The following is a 16,643-nucleotide window of genomic DNA, read 5'->3' as shown; positions in this document are numbered from 1 at the left end:
GTACACCAAAGCAACCTTTTAATGTCATTGGCTGAGCTGGGGCCTTTCTCTACTGTCCCACATGAGGTGAGTGGGGAGCACCAGGCAGAAATCCCTGTGCTCTTGTTGCTGGGGGGCGATGGGGGACTCGATCTGGAGTGTGAGGGTGAGGGGCAAGAGATGTTTCCATTCTGAAGTGGTGACCACAGGAGTTCTTACATTACAGTGTTCCTTTAAAATGAAAAAATCAATCAATTGATAAAATAAAGCTCCTCCTCCATGACAGAAGGAGGAGGGGATGTTCCCCATGGGATGTTCTCCATCCCGAACCCCCCTCCCTCCTCCCTCCCCGTACCATCCCTCTGGGTCATCCCAGTGCACCAGCCCCAAGCATCCTGTATCCTGCATCAAACCTGGACTGGCGATTCGTTTCTTATATGATATTATACATGTTTCAATGCCATTCTCCCAAATCATCCTTCAAATTGAATGGTATTTACATATTTATAGCCACAATGGCATGTGGGACCTTAGTGCCCCCACCAGGGATAGAACCTGTTCCCCTTGCAGTGGAAGCATGGAGTCCTAACCACGGGACCACCAGGGAACTCCTTGCTTCTGTGTTTTAAGTCTGTTAGGAATCTTATGAATTTTAGGATTTAAAATTACCAAGTAACTTTGGTGATTATCAAATAATTTTGCATTTTTGGTTTTGTTTTCACATTGTATAACATCCTTACTATAAATGAGTAACCTATAAAATTAAAAATCTCTAGACCATGAGTCGTTCCATCATAATTTGAGTTTAGCTGTATCTCAATAGCTTGTAGAATAGTTAGGACCACTTTAGATCTTGGAATTTCACTGGATCAATTCATTCACTAGTTAGAACTCAAAAATACCATTTTTCTTGTAACTTCTCTCACATTGTGTTATGAGGTGAATACAGTACAGTCCACCAATAATTAAGACAACCCATTATTTTGGTAGAAGTATCAATTGAACACCTACTGTGTACTTGGCACTAAGTAATTCTGTCTGATTTTTAATGATTTCTCTCTTAAGAATTTCTCCAACCATCCCTGTTTAAGAATATGCCTAAATAACTCATTTCTATTTCTTGCAATTGATCTATGCAGGTGACACAAGAGTGATGGGACAGAGAACAGTGAATTTAAAACAGACTGTTTTACCCAACTACTAGTTTTTCTTCTGCTTTTACACGTGTTCCTATTGTTCAGTCAACAAGTCATGTTCCTAGCACGTGTTAATGGAAAAAGTTATGGAAGAAGTATATGACAATTTTCTATTTTTGTGGAACTGTTAGTCTTGTTGGGAAGAGAAAGAATGGAGACAAGATTTACACAAGTCAAACAGAGATCAAAAGGTGAATCAGGTCTCCACCTGATGTTAGGACCCCAATTGAAATGTAAGTGACATGGCAACAGGGGCCTTAGCTGTCTTATTCATCTCTCTGCTTGGGGGCTAGGACTGCCTGGTACATAATGGAAGCAAACTCTGCGTTCTGGAGAGTCACTGGTGACGACCTTGTTTGCTAATGCGGCAGCATGGGAAAGAAGGAAAGTCAGTTTGACATACAGTGCTTACAAAGGTTTTTCGAAGCAAGGATCCAAGCAGTTAAGCACATCTTTGATTCTTCAGTTCAGTTCAGTTCAGTTGCTCAGTCATGTCCGATTCTTCATGAACCCACGGACTGTAACACACCAGGTCTCCCTGTCCATAGCCAACTCCTGGGGCCTTACTCAAACTCATGTCCATCGCATCGGTGATGCCATCCAACCATCTCATTCTCTGTTGTCCCCTTCTCCTCATGCCTTCAATCTTTCCCAGCATCAGGATCTTTTCCAATGAGTAGGTTATTCATATTAGGTGGCCAAAGTGTTGGAGTTTCAGCTTCAGCATCAGTCCTTCCAATGAATATGGTTGAATCAGTTCCCTTCATGGTCTTGCTGTACACAATTCTGTATTTACAGAGGCAGAATATCTTCCCAAAGCGAGAACTGGTATTTCTGGGACCCACACTTCATGGTCAACACTTATTTTGGGTTTGTCAAAATGTTCATTAGAATTTTTCCATAAGATACTATGGAGAAACTCGAACCAACTTTTTGGCCAACCCAACACTACAGCATATAATTATGGAACCCAAATACCATCATGCTGATTACCCCATATTGTACTGCCTCTTCCATCAGTCTCTTTGCTGTCCCTCCTCCTCTTATCTCCTGGCATATCCTCTGGCATAATGTAAAAGAACTACCTGAGCTTAGATATTCTTTGATGTTCTTAACTTACTAAAATTTCTTCTCATGATCAATGTATGTGTGAGTGCTAAGTCACTTCAGTTGTGTCCAAATCTTTGAGATGCTATGGACTGTAGTCTGCCAGGCTCCTTTGTTCATGGGATTCTCCAGGCAAGAATACTGGAGTGGATTGCCATTTCCTCCATCAGGGAATCTTCCCAACTCAGGGACTGAACACGCGGCTCTTATGTCTCCTACACTGGCAGGTGGGTTTTTTATCATTAATGCTAACTGGGAAGCTTCATGGTTAATGAAACATTATAATTTGATATGATTAACCTCATATTTTGTGTTTTGAGGAATTAAGAATCATTGTGTTACAGGAGATCTAAAGGCACAACTTAAGCTGATTCAAATTCTGTTTCATTGAAGCTAAAATTAACAATAAGAATATGTTCCCTTAGCCATTACAAGATTTCTGGAAATTTAGTACATTAGGCCACGTAAGAGCCCTTAGTCTGAAGAAATAATGTCAAAGTGATGTCTTTTTCCTTCATATCTGCTAAGATGGTTCAAATACTTAAACAGTAAAATTCTGTTAGAATTTACATATATTTTTATTGATTTTTATCTGAATCAAAAGAACCGGATTGTAGCTTGTTAATAATGCACTCCTCTAACAAGACCTCCAAACTTAAAGTGTGAGTTCAAAACAACCTTGTAAAAACTAATAGATGCCATTTATGTGCACTAAGTCTTGCCTCTGATTTTATAAAATCCTTTTTCCAATGGCATCATTCATATAAAAGAATCATGAAACTTTTTTCATCTTCTCCTTTCCACATTTGTGGTAACAATTTACTTTTAGTTATTAATATTACAATACAGAAAGCATACTTCTCCAAACAATGGAGTGGCTACTGTGGCTAGAAAAACATGAGAATTTGCTCACAAAGAGTTAGCCACCAAAGCAAATAAACGCTTTGAACTATAAAAGCTGCCCACAAAAACTTGCTGGGCTTTTTGACCTTGTTTTCCTTTGCGTAAACAGAATTCAAGGACATGGATACAAACTATTGCTGACATAAAGTTCTTAGACTTTACTTTCTGAATCCTTTCTTTCTGTTTCTGAGCTAATGCTACCACTCCAGCGGATAAGTAATAATCTGATACAAACCTTCAAGGTCACTTTCTTCCAGCTCAAATACATTTTTAGGTTATTTTGACAGAGCAGCAGGAGGCTACATATTCTTTTACCTTTACGGCAAAATTTTATATTTTAAGCGGTTTATATATTTAATTTTTTATTCTTTGAAACCAAGAACTGGGGAGTAAAGTTAGCCAATTCAAAATCTTGGAATAGTTATGGTTTTAGACTATGTGACAAAAGCCTTTTATATAGATTCTCTCCCAGATAGACAACAGAAGGGAAAGGTAACCTTGCTTATAGCTATAAAGAACTAATTGAGTTTTCATTGTTTCTGGGTTTGAAGACCTCATTGCCTCTGGATTGACTAGTTCTTATAAACAATTCCATACAATTTTGTTTTGCTTTACAGTACTTTCTACACAATTATTTCTGTATCTTGATTCATTACTCACATATGTGAAGAATGAATGAACAAATGAAAAAATGTATATAGGGAAATATTTAAGAAAAATCATAACCATATTAATATAGAATATGTAATGGCATTTGAAAATAACTATTTAATCAGCAAATAGGTAGGTCTTACTGTTGTTACCTCTCTGTTTTAATAGTGGATGCAGAAGTACCAGATGTTTTTTATTTAGGTCACTGTGGTGGCCTGAAAATAATAAATTTCTTCTGTTGAGGGCCTTGAAGACCTGTGGCCAAGAAGAAAACTTCAGTCCCTCATATGACTATTGGAAACACATTTAATGGTACATGTGTCAACAATGTAACTTAAGAGAAACACCAGCTTAGCAGGCGACAAACATGGCAATGCCATATTGTATGATGCACCTTGCAGAACACAGCCTGAAAAATCTATATTATGGAGACAGGAACTCACCATGCTTCAAGTCAGTGATTTGAAGGAAATTTAACAGTTAAGTTAAAAGTAATGAAAAACTGAACCATATCCAGATCGTATCTATGTGTTCCTTGCATGATAGGTTCACCCTATAAGCAAATCAGAAAGAGCATTTTCGTGAAGTGCATAGTGGCAGGTTGGGCTCCAAGAGATATAAAGGCCTCTCCAATGCCACCAGCAACAGTCCATTCAGGAAATACTCCGTGTTCTGTCCCTTCCTCACAACTTATTAAGCATATGCTTAGGGGGTGCTGAGATGCCATAACACAGGTCGCAAGCTTTTTCTATCCACAATTTATTTGAATTCAACCAGAGTAGTTTCTGACCTATTGCTGAAAATAATAGTTCTTGTCAATCTGTGTTACTCAATTGTTGAGTTGTCACTATATCATCAGAGATTTGAAATAGGACTAAGGGTATATTGAAACATGCTTGATAAATAAGTGATTTTCTTTGGGGGGGGGTCTATGAAAATTCACACCAAATTCCAGTCAAACTTCTTAATAATATCATTTACAAAGAAAAATAAGTTTTCGGTTCAATTTCAAATTGTTCATTATTAGTATGTATCGGTACAATTGATTTTTGTATTTTGACTTTGTATCTGATGCCTTGCTAAATTCACATTTTACTTCTAACAACCTACTGTTGATTCTTTGTAGCTTCTTCAAACACAATAATGTCATCTGTGAATAGCTAACTGCTCTATTCCTTTCTCTCCATTTTGTATGGTAATTATTTTTTATTTACTTTCTGCTTTATTTGCCTTGTTGCACTAATTAGGACCTCCAATATGATGTTAAATAAGAGTTATGGTGAGAGTAAGCATACTTTCCTGTTTCCCAATCTTGGAACTAATTCGGTCCTTCACAATTAAGTATTATGCTAGTCATATTTTCTGGGTTGATTCTTTCTCTATTGGGTTTAAAACAATAAATTATTCCCAGTTTATTAAGAGTTTCAACACAAACAGATGTTGACTTTTGTAAAATACTTTTTCTGTATAAATACAATCATATGGATTTTCTTTAGTTTGTTAATGTATTTATTGATAACATTGATTTTGAATGTTGAACCAGCCTTGCATTCCCAGGATAAATCCTGCTCAGTTTTGGTGTTGTAATATTTTTAAGTTATTGAATTTAATTTGAAACATTGTGGAGGATTTTTGCATCTATATTCATGAGAAATACCAGTCTACAGTTTTCTTTCCTTGTAATGCCTTTGTTTTGTTCAAAAAGTAATTCTGACTTCATAAGATGAATCAAGAAGTGCTCTCACACCTCTTCTGTATTCTAGAAGAGTTTGTGTAAAATTGACATTATTTCTTCCTTGTATTTTTAGTATAGGCTTTTAATATCTGAATCAATTCCACTGCACTAAACACAATTTAAAGTCAACAATTTCATGTAAAGCAACAATACAAACATTTTGGATCAGAAATGCTGTGACAACCTTTTTTTTTTTTTGGATAAGAATTCTCAATGACTTAAAGATTTTACTTCTTAAATTGACTTTTGATTTGTCTGTTTTGTAATAGAATTTTACAAGTAATTTGACAAGCTGATTCAAAGTTTACGTGAACAAAAACTAATCAAAGTATTGCTAAAGAAGAATAAGAATATAGTATTTGAAATATCAATGTTTATTTCAAAACTGTATATAATTAAGCCAGTGTGGTATTGGCATAAAATAAACAAAATGACTAGCATAAATAAATTGAGAGGACAGAAACAGACACCTAGATATAAGGATATGAAAATATGAGACAAATGACAGAAGTGGATTATAACTCCACGAGAAAAGGTTGAGCCCTTAAAACTTAATAACTAGGACCACTGAAGATGAGAAAATATGAGAAAGCAAACTTTAATTCTTACTTTGTGCTCTTTATAAAAGTTAATTTCTAACGGGTTAAAGACTAATGTGAAAGGAACTTTAAAATTTAAATAAACCGTAGTAGAATGGGCTTCCTTTGTGGCTCAGCTGGTAAAGAATCCTCCTGCAATGCAGGAGACCTGGGTTCGATCCTTGGGTAGGGAAGATCTCCTGGAAAAGGGAAAGGCTACCCACTCCAGTATTCTGGCCTGGAGAATTCCATAAGCTGTATAGTCCATAGGGCCGCAAGGAATCAGACTTGACTGAGTGGCTTTCCCTTCACTTTCATAGTAGAATACCCATGACCTTGATGTAGGAAAATATTTATTAAATTAGATACAAGGAAAAAAATTCTAACAAAGAAAGTAGGTTGATTAATAAGATCATACTAAGATTAATAATTTCTGTTAATCAAAAGAAATACAGTAAAAAAAAATACTGAGTAAAACTGAGACAAGTTACTTGCAGCATAAAACTAACAAAGAAATAGTATAGTCATAATATACAAAAGACTATAAATTGATAAAATGGACAATAAAAAATCATCAAAAATAAGACATTCCCCAAAATAGTGAATATAAATACATATTAAAAAAGAAAGTACACATCCTCAGTAATAATCACATACATTTAAAATAAGACTACAATGAGACATCTTTTTATATCCACTAAATTGGCAAAACTTAAGAAGTCAAATATTATTAAGGATTAGAGTGTAATGAGAATGTATCAATGGGAACTCATGTATATTACCTATGGGAAAGCAAACTGTTATGACATTTTTGAAAAATAATAGGCACTACCTTCTAAAGTGGAACTTTTTAGTCTCAAAACAGTGATCTCCCAGAAAAAAATGTTTGCACCTAAGTACCAGAATGCATATATTTATATATATATATATTCCAGAAAATATATACAAGAATCTCCAGAGAAACAATATTAATTATAATTGCAAAACAGCAGAAACTGAAGTGCCCCTCAGCATCAACAGTTGAATGAGTACATTATGCCATACTCAGTCGGTAGAACACTATAGAATGAATTTACAGCTACACACAAAGCCACAAAAATTGTAGAAATACAGTCCTGACAGAATAAACAAATCCTAGAAGACAATATATGATAACATTGTTTTTTATAAAGCTCAAGTGTATGAGCTTTTATAAAGCTTTTATAAAGCTCATACATAGTAGAAAAACTATTTTTAGTGGCAAGGTAATGATAATATTCAGGATAGTGATTGTAGGAGGAGCAAGATTTTGTGATAGGAGAATACAGAAGCCTTCATTGACTCATTTCATACTTGAGCACTTTATTATTAAGCTATGTAATTCATCTATTTCACACATATATTCTTTGCTGCTGCTGCTGCTGCTAAGTCACTTCAGTTTATATTAATGATATAATTTAACAGTTTTTAAAGATTAAATAAGATTATGAGTGTATGTGTGTCTGTGCACTTTAGAAGATTTAGTTGTTCTCTTAATACATGGTTTAATCCTAGATGGCTCAACGGGTAAAGACCCACCTGCAATGCAGGAGACACAGGAGATATAGGTTCAATCTCTGAGTCAGGAAGATCCCCTGGCAAAGAAAATAGCAACCGCTCCAGTATTCTTTCCTGAAAAATCCCATGGACAGAAGAGCCTGGTGGGCTACAGTCCAAAAGGGTTGCAGAGTCGGACCCATATGAGCAACTAAGCACACACATATGCAGAGGGAGTGAGCATACGGCCAGACTTCCCAGATTCCTCCAACTTAATTTATCTCAATAAATCATGTACTGAGATAATACTGAGTGATGAGGAAAAAAGTTCCATCTGGATTAAGGCTCAATGACGACAATATGACATTCTAGCACTGCACCACTCCTGCTAAGAGATCCAGTTCTTCAGCCTGCTCTAGCTCGGTATCTTGGTTAGGGCTTCTGTTTTCTATGGTTAAGATAAAGAAAAAGCCAAACAGAAAGCTTTATCACCAGGAAGGAGCTCAGTCTTTTTGTTTCTCCAATCCCTCCCACTAAAAGAGAAGCAAATAGAACATCATGTAAGTTTAAAACTCTGAAGGTAAACAAGCCCAATGTATTCCATAATCCTACAAGCTATCCACTGGAAAAAAAGTTAAATCATAAAGAATAAAGAGAAAAAGAAACTGTGCTTGACTAGTTGCTGAAATTCGTCTATTTTTTGGTCCTTTGAAGTTCAAGGCGTATTTTTAGCTTTCTGATAAATTTGTACAACTGGATAAAGATAAAATGATAGTATAATCCATCTTGTGAGATAAATAATTTTTTCAAAACTGTCTGATTTTTCTAGAAACATTTTGAGTAATCTGTTGACATTCCTGTGGTCAGACAATTATGGCAATAAACATGGTGCAAATGATATATTAAGTTATGTGAAGCAGCTACTTCCAAGAAATGTTTTGGCCATGTCCTTGTAAAAACAAGTAGAGACATCCCTGAACCTATCACAATCTACACTCAAAATGTTCATCCATATCAACTGTACAATTATAGCAATCTTAATAAGCATGTGATGGTTTCAACAAACTAGGAGAAAATCTTGTGAGAATTACTGTGGGATATATCTTGACTAAAAGATTATTGAGCCATAACCTGCTGGTCCAGTGTTAAAACAGAAATAGAACACAGAGCAGTAAGTAAAAGGTAACTCAATTTAATGGGCTTCCTGGGTGGCTCAGTGGTAAAGAATCTGCCTGCCAAACAGGAAATACACATTCAATCCCTGGGTTAGGAAGATCTCCTGGAGAAGAAAATAGCAACCCACTCCAGTATTCTTGCCTGGGAAATCCCATGGACAGAGGAGCCTGGCAGACTACAGTCCAAGGGGTTGCAGAAGAGCCAGACATGACTTAGCAACTAAATAACAACAACACCTCAACTTATGTCTAAAATTATTTGAATACCATTAAGTGGATATAGAGTAAGTGCTCTAAATATGAATGAGTTCCATTTTTTGAAATTTATTTATTCTTAATTAGAGGATAATTAATTTACAATATTGTGTTGGTTTCTGCCATACATCAACATGAATCAATCATAGGTATGCATATGGTCCATGTGTTTTAAACCTCCCTCCCACCTCCCACCACATTCCACCTCTCTAGGTTGTCACAGAGCGCTGAGTTTGAGCTCCCTGCATCATACAGCAAATTCCCACTGGCTGTCTATTTTACATATGGTAAAGCATATGCTTCAGTGCTATTTTCTCAATTCATTCCACCCTCTCCCTCCCGCTCTGTGTCTACAAGTCTCTTCTTTGTGTCTGAATCTCCTCTGTTGCCCTGCAATTAGGCTCATCAGTACTATCTTTCTAGATCCCATATATATGCATTAATATACAATATTTGTTTTTCTCTTTCTGACTTACTTCACTCTGTGTAATAGGCGCTAGGTTCATCTATTCCTTAGACCTGACTCAAATACATTTCTTTTTATAGCTGAATAATACTCCATTGTATATAGGTACCTCAACTTTTTTATCCATTCATCAGTCAATGGATGTCATTACTTCTATGTCCTCACTATTGTAAATAGTGCTGCAATGAAAACTCGGGTATACGCGTCTTTTTCGATTATGGTTTCCATCATAGAGTAGTTTTATTCACAGTTTTTAAAGGAATCTCCATACTGTCTTCCATAGTGGCTGTATCAACTTACATTCCCATCAAGAGTACAAGAGGGTCCCTTTTTCTCCACACCCTCTCCAATATTTGTTTGTAGATTTTTTGATGATGGCCATACTGACTGGTGTGAGGTGATACCTCATTGTAGTTTTAATTTGCATTTCTGTAATAATGACTGATGATGAGCATTTTTCATGTGTTTATTAGCCATCTGTATATCTTCTTTGGAGAAATGTCTGTTTAGATCTTCTGCCCACTTTTTGATTGGGTTGTTTATTTTTCTGGTATTCAGCTGCTTGTATATTTTGGAGATTAATCCTTTGTCAATTGTTTCATTTGCTATTATTTTCTCCCATTCTGAGGATTGTCTTTTCACATTGTTTATAGTTTTTTTGCTGTGTAAAACTTTTTAAAAATATAGAATGCTTCATAAATTTGCATGTCATCCTTAAATAAAGGCCATGCTAATCTTTTCTACATCATTCCAATGTTATTACATGTGCTGCCAAAGTGAGCACAAATGAGTTCCATTCTGAGTGTGCATTTGTAAGTCCAGAAAAGTTAGCCTAGGTACCCAACAAATATAATCAGCTATATAGTGCTTTACTGTAAGAGGTTTACAGTACTATTCACAAATACATGAAAAATAAAAAATAAAGAAAACATTTTTAATCTTACAGTACATTATCTTGAAAAGTACAGTAGTACAGTACTGCATAAAGCTGGCATATAAGGGCTGGCATTAAGTGAACTGGCAGGAGGAGTTACTGACGGGAGGAGAGAGAGGCAGTGGGAGATGGTGGAGCTGAAGGATACTACACAATATGAGATGTGGGGCAAGCTGCAGTTTCACTTATGCCGGATCTTAGTGGCAGAGATTCTGGTTCCCTGCTGGATTCGATTCTATCTAACCTTGAAAAGACAGTCCAGTGATGCCTGGGTATCACTGGGTATCGTTTTTTCTCATCATAAATAACGTGGTACCACTGAATTGCATTCCAAACGGCTGCTACAATCTTTGTGTACCATTCTACGTTCAGGTCCCGTGCCTCAAAAGTTAACAGTGACTCCTCAAATAGAACTAACTTACTTGATTGGACTTGTGAATGAACATTTGCATCTTTGAAAGTTTGCAACTTGAAAGTTTGCATGTAGGAGACTCAAAGTACTTTACAGCGACACTGATTTAGAAACTCCTTTTCCTGCCCATAAGCATTCCTTATATATAGCTACTACTTTCATGCTAGTTTCTAAGAAAGGAAGGAAGGAAGAAAAGGAAAAAGAAAGGAAGGGAGGAAATGTGAGAGAAAGTAAAAAAAATAAAGAGAAATTCTTTCAGTATTGATCAGCCTGGTTTTCTACCTCCTCTTTCTCTCTCTTTCTGCTAGATAGGTTGCTCCTAAAAGGGAGGGGAATGGAAAAAAAACTGAGTTCACAAGGCCAGTAGTAGAGGGAACCTGCGGACAAATTTAAGTTAAACATTTTTTACTAAAATATTTTATAAGAATACTTACATATATTCTTGCCATCTAAACAAATTTACCTAAATCAATTCCTCTCAAACTTGGCTGTGAACTTGAGACACTGAAAGGGCTTTCATGTTTCCTTCATGGCTGAAGGATAATTTTACTGATTGTATAATTCTAGGTTGATGAGTTTTTAACATTTTAAATATTTATCCCACTTTCTTCTTGCTTGCATGGCTTGTGATAAGAGGTCTTCTATAATTTTTATCCTGCTTCTCTATATTTAAGGTGGTTTATTACTTCTGACATCTCTCAGGATGTTCTCTTTGCTTCTGGGGTTTTGCATTTTGAATAGCATACACCTACATGTATATTTTTTGGGTTATTCTGTTTGACTGTAAATCTCTGGATCCATTTCTCTCCCCAGATACAGGGAAAGTGAATTTCCCTGTAATTCCAATCTTCTAATTTTTGTTCAGTTGCTCAGCTGTGTCTGACTCTTTGTGATCCCATAGACTACAGCACGCCAGGCTTCCCTGTCCTTCACCATCTCCTAAAGCTTGCTCAAACTCATATCCTTTGAGTCAGTGATCTCATCCAACAATCTCATCCTCTGTCATCCCCTTCTTCTCCTGGCTTCAATTTTTCCCAACATTAGGGTCTTTTCAAATGAGTCAGTTCTTCACATCAGGTGGCCAAAGTATTGGAGCTTCAGCTTCAGTATCAGTCCATCCAATCAATATTCAGGATTGATTTCCTTTAGGGTTGACTGGTTTGATCTCCTTGCAGTCCAAGGGACTCTCAAGAGTCTTCTCCAACACCACAGTTCAAAAGCATCAGTTCTTTGATGCTCAGCTTTCATTATAGTCCAACTCTCACATTCATACACGTCTACTAGAAAAAAACCATAGCTTTGACTAGATGGACCTTTGTTGGCAAAGTAATGTCTCTGCTTTTTAATGTCTCTGCTAAGTTTGTCATAGCTTTTCTTCCAAGAACCAAGCATCTTTTAATTTTGTGGCTGCAGTCACCATCCTCTGTGATTTTGGAGCCCAAAATATTAAAGTGTCTCACTGTTTCCATTGTTTCCCCATCTATTTGCTATGAAGTGATGAGACCAGAGGCCATGATCTTCGTTTTTTGAATGTTGAGCTTTAAGCCAGCTTTTTCACTCCCCTCTGTCACTTTCATCAAGAGGCTCTTTAGTTCTTCACTTTCTGTCATAAGTGTGGTGTCATCTGCATATCTGAGGTTATTCATATCTCTCCTGGCAATCTTGATTCCAGCTTATGCCTCATCCAGCCTGGCATTTCACATGATGTCCTCTGCATATAAGTTAAATAAGCAGGGTGACAATATACATCCTTGATGTATTCCTTTCTCAATTTGGAACCAGTCCTTGTTCCATGTCTGGTTCTAACTGTTGCTTCTTAACCTGCATACAGATTTCTCAGGAGACAGGTAAGGTGGGCTGGTATTCCCATCTCTTGAAGAATTTTCCACAGTCTGCTGTGATCCACACAGTCAAAGGCTTTAGTGTAGTCAATGAAGCAGATGTTTTTCTGGAATTCTCTTGCTTTTTTGATGATCCAACGGATGTTGGCAATTTGATCTCTGGTTCCTCTGCTTTTTCTAAATCCAGTTTGAATACCTGAAAGTTCTCAGTTCATATACTGTTGAACCCTGACTTGGAAATTTTGAGCATTACTTTGCTAATATGTGAAATTAGTGCAATTGTGCAGTAGTTTGAATGTTCTTTGACATTGACCTTTTTTGAGATTAGAATGAAAACTGACCATTCCAGTCCCAGCCACTGCTGAGTTTTCCAAGTTTGTAGGCATATTGAGTTCAGCACTTTAACAGCATCATCTTTGAGGATTTGAAATAACTCAGCTGGAATTATTCAGCCTTCTAATAGGTTCAGCAAAATCATTGATTTTTAGCCTGTCCAGATTTTCTCTTGTTATAAGGTCAGGAACTATGACTTCCAAGATGTTTTACATGTCAGGGCTGAAAGTTTTAAAGGGTTTTAAAAATTCAACTGGACTAGGTTGTTGCCCGGAATTGTTTTTTACTGCCCTGAAGTTATTGTAATATGCAGCCAGTATTAACAGCCACTTACTTAGATTTTTAGACCTTGAAACGTTTCTAAATTATGTCGTTACTCAAGATCACCTGATAACTTACAACATGATTCTAAATGTTAATAATTTTCTTTATGACAAACTTTACATAGCACATTCTTTTAGTAGACATTTTAAATAATGAGCATTCTTAAATCTGAGACCATGGTTGTGGCACACCTAGTCTTGAACCTACATATCAAAACCAATCTATACCATACAGAACCTCATTCCTGTGGGATAAAGAGCTTCTGGATCAGTCACCTTTTCCATGCTGAGCTCTGTTACTATCGAAGAGAACTTCTACATCCATATAAGAAAACATCAAGCTCTATTCTCATAGATCCATTACCTCAAGCCTGTGGACTTTACTTCTGTTCCTTTTAAAATATAGGGTTGCCTCCTTTGTCTTACCTGATCCCAACAATACTTATTGTTCAGTCTGTCCTTGACAATATATCCTTCCATTGCTGTCAAAATACTCTCTTGGCATTTCTCATTCCTCTTATCTATTGCTTCTTATTAATTGTTTGTATATTTCATTATTCCTTTTGTTCAGTTCCTTTTTGTGTTCTATATACTTCCCATGGATTATTTCATCCATATTTTTGGCTTCAGTTATCATCCATCAGTGAAACCAAAGAACTATTCCTCCACTTTCTCTAAGAAGACATATATATTAGTAGGTTTTTCTACTATTCTGATTATATGTGTCATGATTTGAAGATACATAGCTTGATTCTTTCTTATTTAATTATACAGTAAGTTAAAATATGTTATTTTTGCACAAGTTTAAAATAACCATCAGATTCAAAAGGAGCCTGCCACCAAGAAAAGACTAAATGTCACTGTCTAGGCAAGTGATGTATCACTTTTTACTGATTGACTGAATTTTAATTAACTATTTACTGCTCCAATGCAAAAAATATAAAAGATAACATGCATAGTTAGAGAATAACTTAGTTATTTCCAATTACTTGTTTTTCTTTTTTTTACAAATACCCAGTCTCCTACACTATATATTATAGTGATCTCCTTCACCTCTGCAGAAAGACTTGAGTGTCTTCTCTAGAATAACTCCCTGAGAACAATGAACATCAAACTGGATTAGCAAAAAGATTATGGTGACTTAGAACCATCTGCATTTACAAACTGTCCAGATGATTCTGTTACAAAGCATAGTAGCTTAGTCTGGTTCAGTGTTGAAGACCTAGTAGTTCCTGATTGGCACTTATTTATTAAATGATTCTTCTCCAAACAGCTATAACACATAGAAAAGGATTAGAGTTTTCTAATAAAGAAGACAATGTTCTTATTATTTTGCTTTGGCTTTTATTTCCTATTCAGTAATTTGGATGCAAATAGGAGAAGGCAATGGCAACCCACTCCAGTATTCTTGCCTGGAGAATTCCACAGACAGAGGAGTCTAGGGGGATATAGTCCATGGGGTTACAAAGAGTCGAACATGACTGAGCGACTAATACACAGGATAACTTTACTTAATTAATAGAATTATTATCTCTCAATTTTCTTTGACATTCATTATTTTAAAAGGCATCAGTTCAGTTCAGTTCAGTTGCTCAGTCGTGTCCAACTCTTTGCGACCCCATGAATTGCAGCACGCCAGGCCTCCCTGTCCATCACCAACTCCCAGAGTTCACTCAGACTCACGTCCATCGAGTCAGTGATGCCATCCAGCCATCTCATCCTCTCTCGTCCCCTTCTCCTCCTGCCCCCAATCCCTCCCAGCATCAGAGTCTTTTCCAGTGAGTCAACTCTTCGCATTAAAAGGCATAGAAAAACTATATAAACACATGGTCTATAAATCCTCCAAAATTCTCATTAACTTAGAGCACTTTTCCCTTTTTATGAAAGAAAAATAATATATTCATGATTACTCATCATAAACCATAAAATTATCTATAATCTATGACTCTCAATACTTCTTTCCATTTTTTCTGAGTAAACAGTCACATTTCCATCATTAAACATCTTGCAAGTCATGACTGTACCCATATAGAAAAGTGAGTTAAGCTGATCCAGAGGGCACACATTTTTGAGAGGGGAAATGTGAAATAGCCTTAAATTTAGCCCTTAAGCACAGTACAATATTTAGTGAGCCATTATTTTCACAGTTCATCACAATGGGTAGCTTTGCCTTATTTGTTTTATAGGGAACATTTTATCCACTCCATAAAAAATCTTTTTTCCCTCCTCTCTTCTTTAAGCAAGAGTTCATGATTAAACATTGAATTTTAATGAGTGTCAGAATATCCTAGTTCACTGAGATTAGAAGCTGCCATTTGCCATCATTCTGCTAGCTCAGGAAAACTTTTCTAACACTCTCTAGCAAAATATACTGCTACTGCTTTGACTTTCATTCACCAAATAACTCCATTAATTACCAGCAACCAGACTTCTTTGTGATGTTTTGTGCACCTGGTTTGCAGACGGGATGTAGTAACAAGCCGGCAGAGCACATCCAGACTGCAGTACCGGCCAGAATGTTGGCTACTCTCAACTAATTTTATGTGTCTGTGGAAAACAGAGCTTTGAATTTCAACCAGCTGAAGTTATTGTTTGCTGTTATCCTATTCAAAATTAGCATTTTTATGTACAAATTCAGAAAAACAAAAGTGAGTTTTCAAGATGTTGATCAAGACATCATTTAATTTCAGTCGTATTCCAAAAGCTACAAATTCATAAATTAGAATAAAAACCGCAGAGATCAAAACCTCCCAATGATCTGGAGCTTTCTCATAGACTTTGCATGTGAACAGCATAAGATCTATCTAGTAATAATTTCACAGTAAAAGCTGAGGGCTCCTCTGGAAAAGTAAACCCCCAAAAAATTGCCTTCATAGTCTTTATTCTTATTTACCATTAATGTCTGTATTAGCTCAAGGAGTTGAAACGTCTCCTTCAAATAAGTCTTAAAATGTCTTCTCTGCATGTGGCGTGAGCTGCACTTGACCAATAAACACTTAGGGGGAAAGAATGAGGCCTTGTTTTTATTGTGAAGTCAGTTTCTCTGCACTCTTATTTCTCTCACATCGACATGGTTTGCCATATTGGGGACCGGTTTTCTTATAAGGAACTGGCCACAGAAGCTTGTCCTTGGAACTTGCTTCCTTGGGGCCTCTCTAGTAAGGCCTCCACAGGAAACTGACGGTGGTGTTTTTGTGAACTGTCCCAGGACAGGCTTTGTAGGATGAGAGGTGCAGGTTC

General features: G+C 36.4%; 1 non-coding gene across 1 annotated transcript; it reads right to left on the bottom strand.

The window, feature by feature from the left end:
* Positions 1–10,237: 10,237 nt before the first annotated feature.
* On the bottom strand, positions 10,238–10,344 carry LOC147350310 (U6 spliceosomal RNA). The gene has a single exon (XR_015149299.1). It is a non-coding gene; the product is annotated as a U6 spliceosomal RNA (small nuclear RNA).
* Positions 10,345–16,643: the final 6,299 nt, after the last annotated feature.

Source organism: Bos grunniens, chromosome 20, assembly GCF_055505025.1.
Source record: "Bos grunniens cultivar Pamir isolate PY7600 chromosome 20, Bosgru_T2T1.0, whole genome shotgun sequence".
In the NCBI taxonomy this organism is placed as follows: Eukaryota; Metazoa; Chordata; class Mammalia; order Artiodactyla; family Bovidae; genus Bos; species Bos grunniens.
Note: the sequence above shows the minus strand (reverse complement) of the source record. Positions and strands in the feature narration are given on the sequence as shown.